Source organism: Tachysurus vachellii, chromosome 16 (genome assembly GCF_030014155.1).
Source record: "Tachysurus vachellii isolate PV-2020 chromosome 16, HZAU_Pvac_v1, whole genome shotgun sequence".
Classification (NCBI taxonomy): domain Eukaryota; kingdom Metazoa; phylum Chordata; class Actinopteri; order Siluriformes; family Bagridae; genus Tachysurus; species Tachysurus vachellii.
In genome coordinates, this window is record NC_083475.1 from 20,643,183 (window position 1) to 20,666,797 (window position 23,615).

General features: G+C 40.3%; 1 protein-coding gene across 1 annotated transcript in view; it reads left to right on the forward strand.

Moving 5' to 3' along the window:
• Positions 1-23,615, forward strand: part of sox5 (SRY-box transcription factor 5) — a 217,087-nt gene that overhangs the window by 51,271 nt on the left and 142,201 nt on the right. The window contains exon 4 of the mRNA XM_060889028.1: positions 12,552-12,759. The gene's annotated coding sequence lies outside the window, so the exon portion shown is untranslated. The remainder of the gene's footprint in view (positions 1-12,551; positions 12,760-23,615) is intronic.

Below are 23,615 nucleotides of genomic sequence, written 5' to 3' on the forward strand. Positions count from 1 at the left end.
GCTTTGAGCAGCATTGGAACATAAACACATTAAGTAAGTTAAATAGTAAACAACTTTTTATGGATTTTATTTTCCAGTACTATTTTAAATAGCTCATTTAAATCTATAGATATTTTCATTTGAATCCCTCAGCCTGTCTGGCTTTCTCACTCTTGTAGCTTGCTAACAGTTAACTTGCTAACGTACAAACTAGCTAATATTAACGATCTTGGGTGATGTCCTATTTTTAGACACGATTGACAACGGGTGTTGATAAATACATTTCTGGGCATTTGTGAGAAATGTGAGCTGGCTAACTTAGTATTTAGATTGCCAGCTAACTACTAGCTAGCTAACAAGATATTGTTAGTAAATGTTGCTATATCTGTCCATATACGTAATATTGCTAATCATATTCAGGTTTAGTAATAGAAAATCTTGTGGTGTGTTTAGACAAGTTAAGCAACACTTCAGCTAACATTAGCTAAACTTGTAGAGATGTGTATGACCTTTAGCAAGTGAACAAAAACATATTAAACTTTTTATTTTGGATTTTTTTTTTCTAACAGTTTAATGTTGCTAGGCTAGTCCTGTGCTAGTCCTATATGTTTGTTTGTTTTTGATCACTGTGAGACAAAAACTGCTAAATTCCTCTCAGATCTGTGAACTTCAAAGCTAGCCGGCTAGTTCACTTAGCTAATATTAGCGATGTGGAGCTGTTTTGACAAACAGATTTTTTTAATGAATATTTATATATTATGGTAATATTCAGATGTGAAGATGTTGCTAGATTATTTTTAATAGTTTTTAAAGAACTTTTTAATTCAATGTACATTTTTATACCACTTAGCATTGCTAATCCATGCTGTTTTGCAAGGTATATGTTTAATCATGTGATATTAGCCATGGCCGCTCTCTCTTCCTCTCTCTCTCTCTCTCTCTCTCTCTCTCTCTCTCTCTTTCTTGCTCTAATTAACCGAGCTGTCCCTGCGGTGGGGAAGCAGATTGATTCTGTCAGATTTAGCAGATTGATTCAGTCATCACACACACACACACACACACACCAATCTCCTTCACACACTCTGAGTCAGTGCTGTCATGTCTGAGCTCCCAGTCGTACCTGTGGTCATCGTTTGTCTTCATTACAGCTGCCATCGTTCATCTGAGCTCTGTGTGAAATTAAGAGTCGCGCTATTTCACCTCAACACACCGTGAGTGTGGGACTTATTCCGCGTTTCTGGATAAATATGTTTTATTTTGTGGCCTTTTCTATTCTCAGTGCTCAGTGGGTCAGAAGCGATGTCACGGCAAGTAGCTGCTCATCACCTTTTGTTACGGAAACATGTGAGACGAATCGTTCCTTACAGAACAACACCCTGCTGTCTCTGTCAGACCGAACGCTGAAGAGTGTAGACACGAAGAGAAGTTTAGATCACTGAAGATCTCATCTTTCTGCCAGATGAACAGACATGGACTTACGAAATGTTTTTAATCAGTATAAATAAATGTCTGACGTTCTGCGAGACCTTGAGTCAGATCTAAAATGAGTCAGGAGAGGTTTTGTTCTTCCGGTGTGTTTTAGACGTGTGTTTTTCCCTCTGATGAGAATCTTACACTGAATTTTAGTGTTGAAGATAAATTTGCTTTTAGATGAACAAACACTCAGAGAATCTCAGAGAGCAGAAATGGCTTTGATATCAACATTTACTCTGAAGATACAAACATTTGTGTGGGAAAAAAAATAATTTTTCTGGAATTTCTATGAATATATTGCTCTAGTATTGTAGATAAAACAGAAATATTGATGAAACTCCACAAGTCCTGAGTGTCTACTTTCATACGAGCTTCATATTAAAACCACCGAGGAGTGAGACATGAGGAAGACGTTCAGTGATCGACATGGACACTGAAAAAACAGGAGGAACGTTTATTGTTTGCATCTGCGGAAAATAGTGAGAGATAATTTCCAGAATTTTTGGTGTCGACTTTTAGTTTTGGTTACAAGACACACACATTAGGGTGTAAATAGACAGACTAATCAAAGACTAATACAGTCCAGTCAGACTCAAAAATACACAGTAATAAAGAAGATAAACCCCAGACGCCTTTGTGAACATTTTGCTTCGACATCAAATCGATCCATCCGGGTTATTTTCTGTAACCCTGTTTGTCAGTCAGGAAATATTGACCGCACAGGACAGACTGACAGAAAGATAGATGGATAGAGTGATGGATGGGTGAAAGGATAGATGGATGTGAACAGACGTGGATGTTAAACGTAAATATTTGTTTGTTTATTTATCTGGATTCTGATTGGTCAGAAGGAGTCAGCTCCACATCGTAGGTTTATAATAATATTACTAATGTGCTTGTTCTAATACAGGGGTTCCCAAACTTTTCAAACCGTGACCCCCAATACTAGACCCCGTGTTTTCCAACAGCTTGTGAGGATTTGCGATTGTGATTACAGACTGACAGAGCTAAAACAAAAAGGAACACAATCTCTAAGCCAGGCTATTTTATTAACAAATTATGGACAAAAACAAATACATCCCATAACTGTGAAATTCTTACAGACAGAATACGAACAAGCTGCCTTTAACACGCGTACAGCGTCGGCTGGCGCCTTGGAAGAATTATAACTTCATGTATAATTGTATTGTAATTGTAAATGCATTCAGAAAAAACGCCTAATGTGATGGATGGGCGCTGTGCGCGGAGCAAAGCAGGTCCTATTTTGGACTCTAGGTTCAATTTTGGAGATCGCCACACGCAGATCATCTTCCACGTAAAGCCGTGACCTGTGTTTATTTTTAATGTAAGTCAGCGCGGAGAATGTCTTTTCGCATAAATACGTTGAGCCAAATTACATGAGTACATCCAACGCGGCTTTCGACAACTGTGGATATTCCAGCGTGACAGAAACCCAGAACTCATCCAGCGTCTTGCCGTCAAATGCCGTCCTCAGGGTTCGATCGGTTGAAAGTTCTATCAGCGCATTTTCCGTATCTGACGCCAGACGATTTGCCGTGGTTACATTCAATGGTGACCTTAACTGTCGTAATTAATCGGAGCAAACAAAGTTTTATTTCGAGTTTATTTTAATTATCCTAAATTTATACTCGCATCATTACAACCTTTTTTAACATATAAAAAATAAAAAATAAAAAAATAAAAAAAAAAATAAATAAATAAATTTTCTGGAAATCATCTCGCGACCCCCCAGCCCCCACCCCCACTTTGGGAACTGCCTTTCTAATACGTTAGAGTTTCTATAGTTAGGGCTCATTCAGTAAGGGTTGTACGCTGAACGCTCCGCATAGCGGAGTGTGTTCTTTATTTGTGTGTGTGTGCATTTTTGAGTGTGTGTTCAATCTATTTGAGATGAAAATTATCTTCACAAACTTACATGCTAGAGCGAGTGCTCCAGTCCTGTAGGTAGCGCTGTTAAAATGAAAAAGACCGCAAAGAGCCAGCAGGATAAAAAATTTTGGGCTCATTTGTAACGGCACGTCTCAAGTCTTGACGAATCAGTTGTCTATGACACTGTGAACAAATCCTCAACGGCGTGTGACATTCGTTAGCTTGGCAACCGCATCATGTTTTACCTAAAACGACACGGTATTGGTCGTATTTCTGACTCGAACAAGATGCTCTGCGACGTCGTTCTCATTCAAATATAAAGTTGTTGAAAATATATTTCAGGAGCTCAGGAACAATAGAGAAGGACAGATCGGGCTTCACGAGCGAACACACGCACAGGATTGTGTATTAACACGTTCACGGCTGAGAATAAAACAAGGAAGCGATGGTGTCAGATAAAAACAGGTTTATACTGGCCACAGACTGGGGATCTGTGTGTGTATGTGTGTGTGTGTGTGGGCTTTTGTTGTGTGATATTTGTTACGAATAGAAATAACATTTCAAGGGCATCGTATCACATCGTAACACCGTCGAGGTCTCTCTCGCCTCTCTGGCAGATCTGTTCTCAAAATTCTCACTGAATTCTAATCAGTCTCTAAGGTACAAAAAAGTCAAGGTACAGAAGAACGTCTCTGTAGTAACAGATCCAAGTAACATACAATTTTGCTCCATTGTTCTCCATCGAGATGCGAGAAGGTCAACATCAGGAAGTCCTACATGCTCAAAAACGCATCGGACGACTTCCGGATTAGAGAAAGTATCAGATCTGATCAACAGTCTGATCAAACACAGTAGAGGTGATAACAATAAGGTAGCTCACTCCTGACAGGACGGAGCAGAGCTGGTCGTTCATTCAGAGCTCGTTGTTCTAAATATCAGACCTTATTGTAATAGTCAGAATTCTGATCATTTTTTCAGTCTGTTTACGTTCCCCATCCTTCCATTGACTATATTCAGCTCTTATATTTAGAAAAAACCTCACACGTCACAGCCACTTTGATCTACGACAAGATCTGAAAGAGGATCATATCTGATTTGTTTAAACAGTAATCAGATCCGATTCATGTGACTTCATTCATTCATTCATTCATTCATTTATTTTCTACCGCTTATCCGAACTACCTCGGGTCACGGGGAGACTGTGACTATCTCAGGCGTCATCGGGCATCAAGGCAGGATTCATGTGACTTCAGATTTCAGCTTATATCCTATCATGATATAAAGATATCAATATATTCAGAGGTAACTGAGGTAAAAATGTCTATTATCTGTAAGAGTTGTTTATGGAATGAGTCTCCAGTGTCAGAGTTTATTTAGATTGGATGGGCTGGAACATTGTATATCTGGTACGTCCTTGGTTGTTGTGTATGTCTGATGTCACTCTGACTTACGAAATCCAATCCCAGATTCATGGGGATTGATTTTAAGTTCGACTCCAAGTAGGTTTTTTTTCAGCACCTCTTTGTTCAGCTGAAATCAGTGCTATAGTCCAGGTTTAAGAGTTCGGTCATGGCCGCTGCTCTGGATTAGCTGTCGATTAGATGAGCTCTGGTTAAGACGTCGTGACCCCGAGGTCGGGTTAGTTCGCGCTGTACCGTGTGAACAGACGGAACATCGCCATCGCTCACCGCAAATGGGGTCATTAGTGAGAGGATGTTAGCCTGTAGCCATTAGCTAAAAGATAAGGATTGTAGATCGGTTGGTGTATTAGCATCGGTGATGAGCTGAGAGCGACTCATTAGGCTGATAAGGAGGAGGAGGAGGTCATTAATTGCTATTTAATTAACACTGAAGGAGATTGTAAAGTGAGTGTGATAAGGCAACAGGAAAGGTCATTAACCACCCAGGGGCAAAAATAGTTAAAGCACAGCATTATTGAAGACCTGAAAGATTTTAGGCATGTTACCTTGCTCTAAATTAGACTGTATTATTATTATTATTATTATTATTATTATTATTATTATATGATTATTAAAATACATATTATTAATTATATAATAATAAGTTATAAAGCTAATATTATTATCAAAACATTACTACTTATAAGATAATTAATTATAACAATAAATCCAATTATTATTATTATTTTTATTATTATTGTTGTTGTTGTTGTTGTTTAATATTAATATATTAAATTATCTTATTCATATATTCAAATAACTTAGTTTGATTATTTTCTAAAAAAAATTGGCACCCTTAAACGACTGTTTGAAAAAGTGAACTTTTTCTTTACACACACAAAACACAAAAAATATGATTAAAAAGTGTTTTATTTATTTATTTATTTCCTATGTCAGTGTTTTTAACAATAAAATATCTTAAATAAATAATGTGCGTATCCGTCAACCATCTGTTGCTATGGAAACCAGTCTGTCAGTATTAACATTAATTTAAACGTGGAGATTCAGAGCTGTGTTACATGCGAGAGAGCTGCTGTTACAGTATAGAGAATGGATCAACACCTTCTCCTGACCAATCAGAGAGCAGGATTCAACATTGCTGTGTTATGAGTGAGGAGCGAGACCCTTGGATGTAAATCGTGATTCCGTTCGCTTGTAATTTATTTTCGTGTGAAACGTATAAACTCTTAGGTATTGTCTGTGTTCTTTTTCTCTATTCATCACTGACACTGAAGCAGCGTGTAACAATGACTTTTCAAGGCAATTCCTGAGAGCAATGTTCCACATATCGAGCGTCATCCGTTATGTGTGGCGGTGGTGATGATGATGTTTTTGGCGCAATAAAAGGTTATAGTTATTTATTTAATGAATAAATAGGTCTATGTTAAGATCGTGCTGCAGCCTGTTTCCCTGAGAAACACGCTTATTTTTTATAGGCTCCTCCCGGCCACTTTAAAAGGAACACCAGCATTTTCACGGTTATCTAACACTGACCCCGGAAAAACCCCTTCCATAAATGCTAACTATTTAATCTCGAAACCTTCAGAAGCAGCTGTTACTATAGAAACCGTAACGTATTGAAACCTATCCTGACCAATCAGAAGGCAGGATTTAGCTTTACTGTTGCGATTATACAATAAGCCACAGCTGTTTTTATCCTTTCATTCCTATGATTGTTGTTGTTTGTAATAAGCAGGCTAGCATTAGCATTGAGATCATGATAAGTTGTATTTCATCAGCTTTTCAGCTCCTCGCGGATGGATAGAGTGGTTATCAGAGTGAGCGTAACGTTCTTGTTAGCTTGTGTCAGGTCTGTAGAGTGGAGAAAATGCTGCTGCAATAACTCAATATGGTCCCGATTTATATGTCAGAACGGTCTGATTAGCATTGGATGTCAGATCGGATTTAAACGAGCAAACTTCTTGTTAAATCCCTGGATTTTGATTGGTCAGAAGGTGTTAAATCTCGTTTTCTCAAACAGAACAGGTTTATAATAACTTAGCGCTTGCGCTAATACGTTTATCGTTCATATAGATTTTAACGTCTGAAAAAAAAACATGTGTAATTGTGTGTAACAGCAAAGCGCTTTCAGAAGGAGTCTCCAGTGTCGGAAGTAAAGGCCATAACTTGTTTCGTCAACCTTCAACAAGAATGAAGGTTGACGAATGAATGGAATCATGGATTCCATTGGAAGAATGAATGGAATCATGGGGAAACACACACACACAGACACACACATATACAAACACATACACACACAGTAGTTAATGTGTTAAAATTGATCAGAAGGTTTTGAGTGTGAGTCTCAGGTCTACCAAATTGCCACTGTGGGGCCCCTGAACAAGGCCCTTAACACTCAACTGTTCAGTTTTATAAAAGGAGATAAAATGTAAATCACTCTGGATGAAGACGTCTGATAAATGCTGTAAATGTAAACGCATACACTCAGGTTCTGGTTCTGGTTCTGATGGACGAGTCTTCTGTCAAACACAAAGGGACTCAAATGACGCTATTAACTGTGTGGATTGTTTTACACACACACACACACACACACACACACACACACACACACACACACACACAGGTCCAGAAGGCCATGTTTTAGTCACCTCCTCCTGGTGTGGTGTGTCGCTGTTGAGAGCGTAATTACAGAGTGTGTGCTTTGTTTAGGAGATGTTTAATTATGGTGTTTGTGTTAACGATATAGAGGCAATGCAGGGCCCTTGTGTGTGTGTGTGTGTGTGTGTGTGTGTGAGAGAGAGAGAGAGGTAATGCAAGACCAGTCAATGACCTTTGAGTGCGTTATGACCGTCATCAGACCGGCATCATCATCTCTCTCTCTCTCTCTCTCTCTCTCTCTCTCTCTCTCTCTCTCTCTCGCTTTCTCTCTCTCTCTCTCTCTCTCTCTCTCTCTCTCTCTCTCGCTCACCGCTTGACTAACACCATTTATCTCAATATCATTAATGCACTTCTCATAAACAGCACACAAAAGCAACAGCCATCTTCTTCCATCTTCATCATCCGACTCGCACTGCAGGATTCCCATCTGTCGCTGAATGTTTCCATAAACAGCACCCGGACCGATCGCTCCAGCCTCCGTTTAAAGCCGTCCTCGCTCTCCACCTCGGCTCCTGAATCAAACCTAAAGACATTAAAAGCGACACATGAAAGGTGCCAAGTACCAATTAGCATGATCTTGATGCTAGCATGCTAATTAGAAACAACAACATTAGCATTACTGCTCATCAAAGCATGAAGAAAAATGTGGTTTATTGTACAATTAGCAAAGAGGCGATGGATCCTGCTTTCTGATTGGCCACGTTAGCGTTGCTATAGTAACTGCTCGTTTTTAAGGGACGTTTTAAAGGCGATTAGATAGTTCAATATTTAGCTTATATGGAAAGGAGTCTCCAGTGTCAGTATTCGCAGTTGGAGCTTTCGTTTCAGATTTAAGATAAAAAATTTGTTTTTGTTTTTTTGGTTGTTTTGTTGTTGTTTATAAATTCACAGTTTAACATTCCACAGTTTATTCGAAAGCACGAGCTATTATTTAATTCATATTTATTCAGTTCAGTTTTATTTGTATAGAGCTTTAACAATGTTGTCTAAAATTTTAAATGTAACACGAAATTTTAAAAAAAATTATTTATTTATATTAACATTAAAATTTATTATCATTAAATTGTTACATCATTAGATCATTCTATAGTATGTAATTATAATATATATATATTTTATCTCCCAGGGCTTTAAATAGATTTTTTTTTAGAACTAATTTTATTGAATAAAACTCCTTTTATATATCTAGTAAAAATAATTCTACAATGAGAACTAAAAATAAAAATCACGCGATCATTTTTATTTCTACAGGGTGAAAACAGGACACATATTGGACAGAGCCATGAGCGTGTGTGTGTGTTTGTTTGTGTGTGTGTGTGTGTGTGTGTGTTTGTGTGTGTGTTTGTTTGTGTGTGTTTGTGTGTGTGTGTGGGGGGGGGTATTCACAAGCTAAGCATGTGATGCTGTTGTTTCAGTTCTAGTTTACTGTAGGAATGTGTTTGTCTCTCTATTTAATCAATCTGCCCCCTTTGTATACACACACACACACACACACACACAGACACACACAGACACACACACACACAGACACACACACGTCTTCTTTTTTCCGTTTCCCATTACCCTTTATTTCGTCTGTATTAAAAGCGTGGTGTAACACACTCACACACTCACACACACACACTCACACACACAACACAATCACACACTCACACACTGACACACACTCACACATTCAAATACACACACACACTCACACACTCACTCACACACACTCTCTCTCTCTCACACACACATACTCACACACACTCTCACACACACACAGACACAGACACACTCACATGCACACACGCACACACACACACACTCTCTCACATACACACACACACACTCTCACATACACACACACTCACACACTCTCACACACTCACTCACACACACACTCACACACACACACTCACACACACATACTCACATACACACACTCACACACACACACAGACACACTCACATGCACACACACACTCTCACATACACACACACACACTCACACACTCTCACACACTCACTCACACACACACACACACACGCACTCACTCACACACACACACTCATTCACACACACACACTCACACACACACACTCTCTCTCACACACACTCACACACACACACACACTCTCTCTCAAAGACACATACACACACTCACACACACACTCTCTCTCTTCCACACACACAAACTCACAAACACACACTATCACACACACACACACACAAACACACACACTCACATACACACACAAACACACTCTCAGACATACACACACTCTCTCTCTCACACACACAGACTCACACACACACACACACTCTCTCTCTCAAAGACACACTCATACACACACTCACACACACACTCTCTCTCTTCCACACACACACTCACACACACACACACACACACACACACACTCATACACAAACTCACACAGACACACACAATCACTCACACATACACACACATAAACACAATCACACACACACACTTATCCATTTCACAAATCTTTAGTACTCTCTCTCTTTCTCTTTCTCTCTCTCTCCCTTTCTCTCTCTCTCTCTCTCTCTCTCTCTCTCTCTCTCTCTCTCTCTCTCTTTCTTTCTTTCTTTCTTTCTTTCCATCCTTTTATCTATCCACCCTGTGAACAAAAACACGAGCCACAGGCCCCATTTTCCTCTCTCCGTCCTCCACAATGACTCCTTTCTCCCGGGCTGTTTTATGTAACCGGGGCGGTGGAAACAAAAGCGCACTCTTCTTCACCGTTAATGCTTTTACTCGCGGCCTCCTCGTCCACCATTACGCACTCGCATTACCTCGTCACCGCACAATACCCGTGTGTGATGGAGGCAAGAAGAAAAGAAAATAATTAAAAGAATAAAGCAGATGTTTCTTTTTCTGTTTTTCTTTTTTCTTTTCCTTTTTTTTTTTTTTAAAAACCGGTTTGTTTTCGAACAAACAAGTCCGCGAGGTGCCCTGAAGGAAAGGTGGGCGCTTCTTGTATCTTGTGAGGCGTATTATTGTGGAGGTGTCAGGCCTCAGCGCTGGGCTGAATGAGCCAGACAGGAAGACTATGGGCCACATTGAAACGGCGAGCCGAGCTCCGGCTTTCAGTCGCGCTGCTTTCGGAGACGGAGAGAGAAAAGGCACGACTCTGAATACCGGCAAACAAAAGCAGATTTCAATCAGGAGCAGCACTCGGACTGTATTTATGGACTCCCTGGGGGTAATAAGACCATACTTTAAGAGAGAGGACCAAGCTCCCAAACACACACACACACACACACACACGTTCTACAAGAGTTGTGCATACACACGTCATCATTTGCATCTCATCACACAACCTCACTCACAACACAGATGTACAGGTTTACAATCGCCGCTCGATCGTGTCGTCCGTGCTGAAAAACTCATTTTACCTAAAAACCATCATGGAGACGTTTCCTGAGCGCGACGACACTCTGGGTGCATAATACATCAGGCACATGGGTGGTCCGAAAGACCCCGGCTGATCAGGGAACATCAGACGTGTGTGTGTGTGTGTGTGTGTGTGTGTGTGTGAGCTGTGCAGAAAGTAAAACAAAATATCCAGGTTTGCCATCCAAATGTTCATATTTTAATTATTATTTTTTTTTTAACAGTAATGTTACACATCAAAGTGTGTCATTTAGAAAAACACACACACACATCAGGTTTGTTGTTCAGGTTTTTTTGTTTATTTTTAATTTTTTTTTTAAATTTCCCATTTATTTTTCTAATAAAGTACACCCAGTGCCTTATGTTGCGTTTGTTTATTTGTTTATTAGTTTGTTTGTTTGTTTGTTTGTTTGTTTAGTTGTACAACAGGATCTAAACATAACAAATATACATTACCGCAGTAACTGAAATTGTGTTAATCGCTTATGCATACTAGGATAGCAATAATCGTAGACACGTCGTCCTCCAAACCAAGGATGTGATCGGATTGGAGGGGCGGGGTTTATTTTGTGACATCACAACTACACTTATATGTTGTTTTTATGTAACTTAGACACACAAAACGAATCCACGGCGGTTGTTCGGGAGACGAGACGAGATAACGTCAACATCATGGGACTAAAGGCCTCCTACGACTCACAAAGCACTTTATTAAGGCTTTATAACACACACACACACACACACACACACACACACACACACATACACACACGGTGGATTACACAGGACAGTAAGATTAAAAAGCACGTATAATGAAAGATGCGAATTTTTCTCAGACTACACAACGTCTCTTCTCTTCCTCACTGAATATTACGGGATCTTCCAGAACTCAAAGAGTGAGAGAGAGGGATGGTGACAGACAGAGAGAGAGAAAGAGAGAAAGAGTGGTGGAGAAACAGAGAGTAATAGAGAAAGGCAGAAAGGGAGAAAGAGGGATGGAGAGAGTGTTGGAAAGAGCGAAGGAGACAGAGTGAGACAGAGAGTAAGAGTGGTGGAGAAAATGAGTGTTGGAAAGAGAGATGAAGACAGAGAAAGGCAGAGAAAGAGTTGTGCAGAGAGAGAGAGTGATGGAAAGAGAGAAGGAGACAGAGTGAGACAGAGAGTAAGAGTGATGGAGAAAATGAGTGTTGGAAAGAGAGAAAGAGAGATGAAGACAGAGAAAGGCAGAGAAAGAGTGGTGCAGAGAGAGAGAGTGATGGTAAGAAAGAATGAGGGATGGAGAGAGGGAGAGGACAGTGAGAGAGGAAGAGAGTGAGAGAGGGTGATAGAAATAGAGAGAGAGAGAGAGAGAGAGAGAGAGAGAGAGAGAGAGAGAGAGAGAGAGAGAGAGAGAGAGAGAGAGAGAGAGAGAGAGAGAGAGAATCCTCATAGCTGGCTTCAGTGCACACATGAAAGGTTTAAACCCTCTCAGGTCATAAAGTGTAACAGTGACACATTAAGTAGGAGGTGATTTACAGTCACACTGATACACACTGATGCAGCAGGAGGAAGACCGTTGTTTATGAAATAAGAAGAACGTCTCAACAACGTCCGAGTCCTGGGTTTGGGACAAGAGATCAACAACAACGATGGGACTGATTTCCCACAATTCCATTAAAAAAACCAAAGGAAAACCTCCTGATGATGACGTCCAACATTAACCTTCTTCTTTTTTGTGTCTTTTATGTAGCTGAGAAGAATTAAAATCCAGAAGGTTTCAAAGACGTCACGGAGACCAGTACAGACCAGTACAGACCAGTACAGACCAGTACAGACCAGTACAGACCAGCACAGACCAGTACAGACCAGTACAGACCAGTACAGACCAGTACAGACCAGCACAGACCAGCACAGACCAGTACAGACCAGTACAGACCAGCACAGCAGGGGACTCACTGGTGAGTTTTTTTCTTATACACACTGTAGAGAAATAAATCACATCAAGGCGTGCGGTAATAGGACAAACAAATAAAATCAGTGATGTGATTCTATTGGTAGAAAACATAAACAAACAAACAAACAAACAAACAAACAAATAAATAAATAAATAAATAAATAAATAAATAAATTCATTAATTCTTTGTCTATAGAAGTTTTTTTTGTAAACGTGATCAACAATAAAGTTCACAGAAGTTCACCAGCCAATCGAAGAACATTATTAGAACGTTCTGCTTTGTTCACCAGATTTGTATCAGAACGTTCAGCTCTGTTCATGAGAACGTTATCAGAATGTTCAACACTTATCACCAGAACGTTATCAGAACGTTCAGCTCTGTTCATGAGAACGTTATCAGAATGTTCAACACTTATCACCAGAACATTATCAGAACGTTCAGCTCTGTTCATGAGAACGTTATCAGAATGTTCAACACTTATCACCAGAACATTATCAGAACGTTTAGCTCTGTTCATGAGAACGTTATCAGAATGTTCAACACTTATTACCAGAACATTATCAGAACGTTCAGCTCTGTTCATGAGAACGTTATCAGAATGTTCAACACTTATCACCAGAACGTTATCAGAACGTTCAGCTCTGTTCATGAGAACGTTATCAGAATGTTCAACACTTATCACCAGAACGTTATCAGAACGTTTAGCTCTGTTCATGAGAACGTTATCAGAATGTTCAACACTTATCACCAGAATGTTATCAGAACGTTCAGCTCTGTTCATGAGAACGTTATCAGAATGTTCAACACTTATCACCAGAACATTATCAGAACGTTCAGCTCTGTTCATGAGAACGTTATCAGAATGTTCAACACTTATCACCAGAACGTTATCAGAACGTTTAGCTCTGTTCATGAGAATGTTATCAGAATGTTCAACACTTATCACCAGAATGTTATCAGAACGTTCAGCTCTGTTCATGAGAACGTTATCAGAATGTTCAACACTTATCACCAGAACATTATCAGAACGTTCAGCTCTGTTCATGAGAACGTTATCAGAATGTTCAACACTTATCACCAGAACATTATCAGAACGTTTAGCTCTGTTCATCAGAACGTTATCAGAATGTTCAACACTTATCACCAGAATGTTATCAGAACGTTTAGCTCTGTTCATCAGAACGTTATCAGAACGTTTACCTTCATTCATCAGAAAGTTATTAGAATGTTACTCAGGTGACGCTGAAGAAGTGGACTTATTGCTCCCCACGCTGAAGGTGATTAGTTTCCTTCCATCCTTGGTAAGAAAATCCAGAAATCTCGACAGGGTCAGAGCTCTTTAAAACAACAATTCCTAACAAATGACGGCGTAGAGAAGTCACCTGCAGATGTCAAATGTTTTAAAGTAAATTAAGGAAATTAATTTCCTTTGCTTATGGAAGAAGCCTCCAGTGTCAGCGCTTTGTTACATGTTACATTACAGGTCAGAAGTCGTGGCCTAATGGTTAGAGAGTTTGACTCCTAACCCTAAGGTTGTGGGTTCGAGTCTCGGGCCGGCAATACCACGACTGAGGTGCCCTTATGCAAGGCACCGAACCCCCCCAACTGCTCCCCGGGCGCCGCAGCATAAATGGCTGCCCACTGCTCTGGGTGTGTGTTCACGGTGTGTGTGTGTTCACTGCTGTGTGTGTGTTCACTGCTGTGTGTGTGTGTTCACGGTGTGTGTGCACTTTGGATGGGTTAAACGCAGAGAACAAATTCTGAGTATGGGTCACCGTACTACGTCACTTTCAGAGGAGATTTCATGCCTTGCCATTTGCCGCTTGTGACTTTAACGTCTGCTGAACGACTTCAAAGCTAAAATGTTTTCTCTGTTGAGATTTCTGATTCTCCTCCAGTTTGTTCCTAAACGTTTCTACAATGTTAACTCAAACGTTTCAGGAACGTTGTTTGAATAACGTATGTTCGAGTCCGGCTTAAGAACCTGTTGGATTCGTTTCGGAAAGTTCTGATAACGTTCTCTGTTCGCTTGAGGAACACATGGGGAAATAAAGCCTTTTATTATTGATAATGTTTCATTACAAATATATATATATATATATATAAATATATATAATAAAAGAGAATGAAGTGAGGCGATGTGTTCAAGAGTGGAGAAGAGTCTGTGTGTGTTTTCCCAGCAACAGGAGCCCTCATGTCTCAGGCCCTCATGATCAGGGGAATTTATTGGTGCTTAGATGGCGTGAGCTATTAAAACATTACAATAGACATTAGCGCGAGGCCAGGCAGCCTGTTCGGCCTAACGAACATATGCTTCCCCGCTGATGCCTAAACTCTTATTTATGGATTTAATTTAATGTGCAGGAAGAATTCTAAATTAAATTTGGTGCGTGCCTCCGGAGAGTGCCGGTGTATAATAACATGGTAATTTTTACACATCTTTGTGAGAAATGAGAAAATTAATTCTTTCTGACAAGCTGTAATTATTGGGTTTGGAACGGGCGCAGCTGAACAGTTTGAGCTCAGCCAGTCTGCCAATGAGCTGAAGGAGAGAGGTGCAGATAGCGAGGACACGCGTAATTATAGATGCACGCTCGCACATGGACACACACATACACACACACACACACACGCTTGAGGAGCAAAGAATAGAGACAGACACAGAGAAACTGTGTGTGTGTCTCTCTCTCGCTCTCTCTCTCTCCCTCTCTTTCGATCTCTCTCTGTTGCCTTCACTGTCTTTCTTGTTTCCTCTCTTTCCTTCTTTCTCTCTCTCTCTCTCTCTCTCTCTCTCTCTCTCTCACTCTTTATTTTTTCTTTTCTGTGGAGTTAACAGCTTCAGTTTGATATTTTTACCAAGCTGCCGTTCCAGAGCAGCGAGTGGCCTCCTGTAGCCTTGTACTGAATCTAGAGCCAAGACAGGAGCATCATGGGAAAGTTCTCCACAGCACCACGGTTCTGTTCTCGTAGCCTAGTCTGATGTCATCAGTTCAAGGTCATCTGACTTCTAATATTCAATGACAGATTTGAAACAAAAGTCTTAATAATGCAGTGTCATAAACACTCACCCTGATTGCGTACGTAACTTTCTGCTCCATTATTGCACACGACGCTTTGACAACGTTGCACGAACGTTCCACCGAATCTGTTTCCCGATCGTACTCAGCGAATCTCAGTTACATACAACCTTCACCAGTCAATGAAATAAACTTCTGTTCACATGTAAGACCCTCACGAAGAACGGACGCCAATATCGTTGACCAATCAGATTGCAGCTCGACAGGGAAGCGGGAAAATCTGACATGGGGTCTTAATAAGGAAACGCACAGCTTTGTGCCTGTTGCAGTCTGTGGTTAGTTATTCATTCATTCATCTTCTACCGCTTATCCGAACTACCTCGGGTCACAGGGAGCCTGTGCCTATCTCAGGCGTCATCGGGCATCAAGGCAGGATACACCCTGGACGGAGTGCCAACCCATCACAGGGCACACACACACACTCTCATTCACTCACACAATCACACACTACGGACAATTTTCCAGAGATGCCAATCAACCTACCATGCATGTCTTTGGACCGGGGGAGGAAACCGGAGTACCCGGAGGAAACCCCCGAGGCACGGAGAGAGCATGCAAACTCCACACACACACAAGGTGGAGGCGGGAATCGAACCCCCAACCCTGGAGGTGTGAGGCGAACGTGCTAACCACTAAGCCACCGTGACCCCTTGGTTAGTTATTTAATACTAATAATAATTATGCAAGCTAACCTGTCCACTTAAAGGAAGCTGTTACTATAGTTACAGGTTTCTTATCAGTCATAATACACACATATTTAATTCTTTAATAAATGTTTATGGACACAATAAACTGTGTTACTCGGGATGCTGTTTCCCTAACGTCCTAATAACGTTGTGTAAACTTTAGTGAAGATGTTTTATCAAGGTCGTGCGAACCTTACGAGGCTCGTCAGGGTATTTGTTTTCTATAGAACGGTCGAGAGATACGGTGCGTGTGAGTGTGTGTGTGTGTGTGTGTGTGTGTGTGTGTGTGTGTGTGTGAGAGTACATGCTGACTGTGCATCCAGAAGCCATTTTAGTTTATTTATTTATCCTGTTCCATTTTGTCATGTGCTTTTAAAATTTTAATCCTCTCATCCCTGCGGTTAGCGACCCCCAGGGGAGAGACGTCCTACAGGCCACCGGGGTGAATTATAGATGACCTGGTGTGTGTGTGTGTGTGTGTGTGTGTGTGTGTGTGGGAAAGTTAGTGTGATGAAATGCAGGTGCCACTGTGTACCATGTGCACCGTGTCCTCCTCTCAGATGCCAGGTCAGGCTTTTCTCAGCTCTTTTTATGGTCCGCTGTCACAGGACATTAGCGGACAAGTCCATTGTCTTTCACTTAGAGATAGCGGCTCATGCCGTTCTGTCCCTCGCTCAACACTCACTTGTCCTCTGAGGACGGCACGGATGAAACATTTATTTCCCTCTTGTCCCGACACACACTTGAGGTTCGGAGGAGTTTGTGTGTTGCCTGGTGTCCATTTTTAATGCTAGCAGCATAAACAGTGCACAGAGTATAGATATACAGTACATCCAGCTCATGGAAATCCCCGGACTCGTGCACCAGGTAGAATTACAGGTAGAATTAAAGGGACAGTGTGTAAAATTAAACGTACAATGGGGAGGATTAAAAGTATAGTGGATAGAACTAATGGGATATTGGGTAGAATTAAAGGGACAGTGTGTAAAAGTAAAAGTATAGTGGATCGAACTAATGGGATATTGGGTAGAATTAAAGGTAGAATTAAAGGGACAGTGTGTAAAAGTAAAAGTATAGTGGATAGAACTAATGGGATATTGGGTAGAATTAAAGGTAGAATTAAAGGGACAGTGTGTAAAAGTAAAAGTATAGTGGATAGAACTAATGGGATATTGGGTAGAATTAAAGGTACAATAGGTAGAATTGGTAGTGTATTTGGTATAATTAAAGGTACTTGATTTGGAAATAAAGGAAATGTGAGTAGAATTATGGTAAAATGAATAGAATTAAAGGTAAATTGGGTATTAATGAGAGGTGTGGGCAATGAGTACGCTACTATTACTAACTGTACCTGTAATGTTACTCATTGTGTCTTTAATTCTACTCACTGTGCCTTTAATTCTACTCACTGTGCCTTTAATTCTACTCACTGTCCCTTTAATTCTTCTCACTGTCCCTTTAATTCTACTCTCTGTGCCTTTAATTCTACTCACTGTCCCTTTAATTCTGCTCACTGTACATTTAATTCTACTCACTGTTCCTTTAATTCTGCCCACTGTACATTTAATTCTACTCACTGTCCCTTTAATTCTGCCCACTGTACATTTAATTCTACTCTCTGTGCCTTTAATTCTACTCACTGTCCCTTTAATTCTGCTCACTGTACATTTAATTCTACTCACTGTTCCTTTAATTCTGCCCACTGTACATTTAATTCTACTCACTGTCCCTTTAATTCTGCCCACTGTACATTTAATTCTACTCACAACACATTTAATTCTACTTACTGGTTGTTGTTTTTTTATTCCTCCGACCGTACACTTAATTCTACTCGCAGTACCTTTAATTCTACTCACAGTACCTTTAATTCTACAAACTCTCCCTTTAATTCTGCTGACTACTCATTTAATTTTACTCACTAGGCCTTTAATTCTCCTAACAACACCTTTAATTCTAATTATTTCACTTTTAATTCTACCCACGGCCCCTTTAATTTTGCCTACTGTGCCGTATTTCTATGCAGCCACTTTAATTCTATTCACAATGCCTTTAATTCCACTCCTTGTACTTTTAATTCTACCCTCTGTACATTTAAGTTTACTCACTGCACCTTTAATTTTTCCCAATGTGTGTTTTTAATTCTACTCAGTGGGCCTTTTCTCTGAGCCACTTTACCTCAGCGTCTGCCCATCATACCTTTAATTCTATAAACCGTAACATTAATTTTATTTATTTTTCTCCCCACTTTCCATGATGTTCAGAATATACACAGGAAGTGAGTGAGGTGAGACACGGCTCTGTTGTTCACTGTATCTCGACATTAATCGAGATTTTAGCGATAAGGTTTAGCACAGGTGATTAGCCGGAGTCTCCGAGGTCGTCTCCGAGGTCGTCCTGGGTTTGTGCACAGAACAATGCAGTGCTCTATAATTACCCCAGAGATTAGTGAGGTGGTGGGATTGTGTCTGTATCGGGGTATTCTGTGAGGTGGGAGCTGGGACCCCTCTGATTGGGGTTAACCAGGGGCTAATTTGCATAAAAAGAGGTTTGATGGGAGGTGGGAATGAAATGGAGTGTGTGTGTGTGTGTGTGTGTGTGTGTGTGTGTGTGTGTGTGTGTGTCTGTGTGTGTGTGTTAATGATTTTGGTTCAATTTTGGGAATTAAAGGTGCTGCAGATGCATCAAAGTGACTGAATGACCATGTAAAAGTATAATTTATTTCAATTAAGCGAGCACAGCGGGACTCTGCACTCTACTACATATAATTTACATTCGTTTAAAGCCACAGAGTGGAAGAATTTTTTTTTTATTTAAAAAAAATAAATAAAAAATCAGAAGGAAATGAGGTGGTGATGATGATGCAGAGTTTCCACACGTCCTGAAGCGAAGTCAGCCCCGATGACGCTTCGTGATTCTCACAGCTGATCCCTGTTTTGGAAAACGAATCAACATCCTTCTGATCGATCGGATTCATTCTTAAAACTTTTCTTACATATGCTATAATTATAATTAGCATCCACAGCTCGAACAGAAAGGAAGGGGTTTATTTCTGATTGATTTGGGTTTTGATTGAGGATTTGTTTTTGCTTTGTGCTTTTTTCACTAGCAGTGAAAATTCAACCCTATATTTAATTCCATATTATGAAAATGTAAAATGATTCATTTTAAGTTGTATTCTAAAGTAAATAGTGACGTTGTTACCATGGCAACGTGGGTTTTTTTTTTGTTTTGTTTTGTTTTGTTTTCTGCGTTTGTTTACTTTGAAATACACTATTAGGACATTTTTACAACACATTTTTATAATTTAGATTTTTCTGGAACAAACGAATCAAGGTTATAATTATGATATAAAATAACAATAGAAAATCGGCTGCAAGTCAGTTTGTAATTGTTTAATAATAATAATAATAATAATAATAATAATAATAATAAGAAGAAGAAGAAGAAGAAGAAGAAGAAGAAGAAGAAGAAGAACAAACAAACAAACAAACAAGCAAATAAATAAATATATAAATAAATAAATAAATTTTGAGGATGATGAGGATGTAGATATCACGAGGTCGTGTTGTCCAGATTCACCGTGCTGTATTTACATCCGTTTTGTTCTCTCCTAAGCTTCTCTTTGAGGCGATAAGTTCAGGGTTGTTAAGTATAAAAACATCACACACTGTTTCCTTCTGCCGCTCTGCACGTCGGAGGTCGTTCTCACAATCAATCTTAAAACATCAGTCCTGGATATTTAGGATCAGATGAAACCACATCGGTATTGATGTGTGTATGAAATCGTTCCCTGAGATGTGGGCTGATTCGGGACAATATGTTTGTGTCAGGGGAAAAAAACAACAAAAGCTGTGCTGCTGTTTAGTCTTTAAAAATCTGTGGTCTGAGTAAATGTGTCTCTTTAGCAGAGCTTTCAGTGGGTTTGACAGGGGGGAGTCCTGGAGAAAAGAGAGAGAGAGAGAGAGAGAGAGAGAGGTGTGTGTGTGTGTGTGTGTGTGTGTGTGTGTGTGTGTGACTGTAACACAGAAGCCGGTGGTCCGCTCGGGAGGACGCTCTCATTGTTGCACCGTGTGATGGAGAGAAAAATGAGAGAGAGAGAGAGAGAGAGAGAGAGAGAGAGAGAGAGAGAGAGAGAGAGAGACTTTGATAGAGTTGTGGGGTTGTGCATGAATAAATGCTGAAGGGCAGCCATTGTCTGAGCTTGACCTCAATTTGGTACTGTAGAGTCCCTTTTTACCCGAACGTCGCCTGCCACAAAGCCGCCATTCTGCTCTGTGCGCTTTAAAGAAAGAGGGGATTAGTAAAACAGTAAAATAGCCTGATTGCATGTCCAGAATCTTAACTATCAAGCGTGTGAGTACAAAGGCGTTGAGCGGGCAGGCAGGAAAGGGCGAGGTCGTCTACGCCTAGAGATGTTTCGGAGAATCTCTTTTCTGCTCCTTTTCTCTCCGCCTGTGGTCTGTCCCGGTGATGAGTGAGGTAGAGACCCAAGGACCGGAGGAATGCGCCGTGTTTCTGGACGGAGGCGAGCGGGTGTCGCGGGTTGCAGCTGCATTTCCTGTTTATTCGTGCCCAAGTTTGAGACGACGCTAAAGAAACAGGAGCGGCATTCATCCGTTACTCTCTCTCTTTTCCTCCTTTTCATTTCACTTTCACCCTCCAGACTGGATCCTCTGTGTGTGTGTGTGTGTGTGTGTGTGTGTGTGTGTGTGTGTGTGTGTGTGTGTGTGTGAGACGATAGCCGTTAAGACAGCTGCGTTAACAAAATGGCTCTTTCATCACACACTTAAGTGTGTGTGTGTGTGTGTGTGTGTGTCTGTAGTACACTGACTCTCTGAGAATTGGGGGGTGTAAACTTTTGCACTGCTGTCACTCTTTGCTTTAAGTCTCATCTAATTCATTAACAGGCCACTTACACTATATGTTTTCTATTAGGACGTGACCTATAGATCTAACCCCAGGGGAATATACAGGGACGCTCATAATTATTGGCACCCTTATTAAAATTCTAGGTATAAAATAATACATTTTTTTTATTTTAATATTAGGGAAATTATTAAAATGAGGAACCTTTTGTTTATTCACTGTTTTCACTGATTTTATTTTGAATTTTAGCATCATAACTGGTCCAAATTATACCTCATATACTTTTTTGCTTCTTTTTTTCCTGTGTTTACATCAGAGCCTAGAAATAACGTTAAAACTAAATTGATATAAACTAAACTTTTCCTCTGTGATCTCTTGCTCCTGCTCTTTGTATAAAGCGGTTTCAGTGGTCACTCGGAGCCGCCCGCACGATCGACTTTTCTCTTTTTTGTGTCACACTTTGTGCTTCACACACTTCACTAGCACTTTTTTGCACTAGCACTCAGTCAAGGAGAAAGACATAATTGCCTTAAGTCACCTCTTCACCACGCCAGACTGCTTTTCTCACTCAATCCGCCAGGCGCTACTGACAGATCCGGGGTCCCTTCGCTGACCTCCATTGTTCTGAAGAGGAGAAAACAGGATTGTGAACTCGATTAGACGAGCCTGACTTGAACCCTTCCTCTCTCTCGCCTCGACTCGAGGGCCTCCGGATAAGACGAGGAGTCAGCCGTGTCACTCAGCGGCGCTAAACTTTTTCATTAGTGACTTTTAGAAAAGTTCGGCTATTCAAACACGTAGCACACACAATCACTGAATAGCTTTTCAACAGTCAGGACAAACAAGTATCTCTTATAGACATAGACATGGAGTCACTGAATCAGTTAGTGAGCAATGAATCAATTAATCAATAAATGAATGAATCAATTGATCAATCAGTCAATCAATTAATCAATCAAGAGGTTTAGGGATCCCTTCAATAGCAGGACAAGGTGTTGGCTTGTGGGCCTTGTTTTGATGTGACAGTGTGTGTCACTCTCTCACTCACTTAATCACTCACTCTCTCACTCATTTACTCATTCACTTAATCATTCACTCACTCAATCACTTAATCACTCACTCACTCAATCACTTAATCACTCACTCACTCAATCACTTAATCACTCACTCACTCACTCAATCACTCAATCACTCAATCACTCACTCAATCATTCACTCACCCACTCACCCACTCACTCAATCATTCACTTAATCACTCACTCACTCACTCACTCAATCACTCACTTAATCACTTAATCACTCATTCAATCATTCACTCACTCATTCAATCATTCACTCACTCACTCACATCACTTACTCACTCACATCACTTAATCACTCACTCAATCATTCACTCACTCACTCACCCACTCACTCAATCATTCACTTAATCACTCATGCACTCACTCACCCACTCACTCAATCATTCAATCACTCACTCATTCATGTAATCACTCAATCACTCCCTCAATCACTCACTCACAGAATCACTAAATCACTCACTCACTCAATCACTTACTCACTCAATCACTCTCTCAATCACTCACTCACTCACTCACTCACTCAATCATTCACTCACTCACTCACTCAATCATTCACTCACTCACCCACTCAATCACTCAATCACTCACTCAATCACTCACTCACAGAATCACTAAATCACTCACTCACTTAATCATTCACTCACCCACTCACTCAATCACTCACCCACTCACTCAATCACTCACCCACTCAATCACTTACTCACTCAATCACTCTTTCAATCACTTGCTCAATCACTCACTCACTCATTTACTTACTCACTCTCTCAATCAATCAATCAATCAATCACTCAATCAATCAATCACACATTCAATCAATTAAACCGCTGTCACACAGAGTGATAAATTAGCTGCTCAGTGTCAGTAAATAAACAGTAAAATAGTAAAATAAGTTTGTAAAATAGTCAATCAGTCAATAAAATGAATCAATCACACAAACAGTCCCACAATGAATGAATGAATCAATTAAGCAATCATTCATTCATCTGTAGTAAAACAATCACTCAATTAACTGAGAACAAAAACCATCTTTCTTGTCCCAGCTTCATCATTACGGCAGAACAACCTTCTAATTCCCAACGTATTCTGCTGTCAGCGTGAAAAGTCCTGCTGTAGAATTCCTGTGAAAACTTTGACAGAAATTCTGGGAT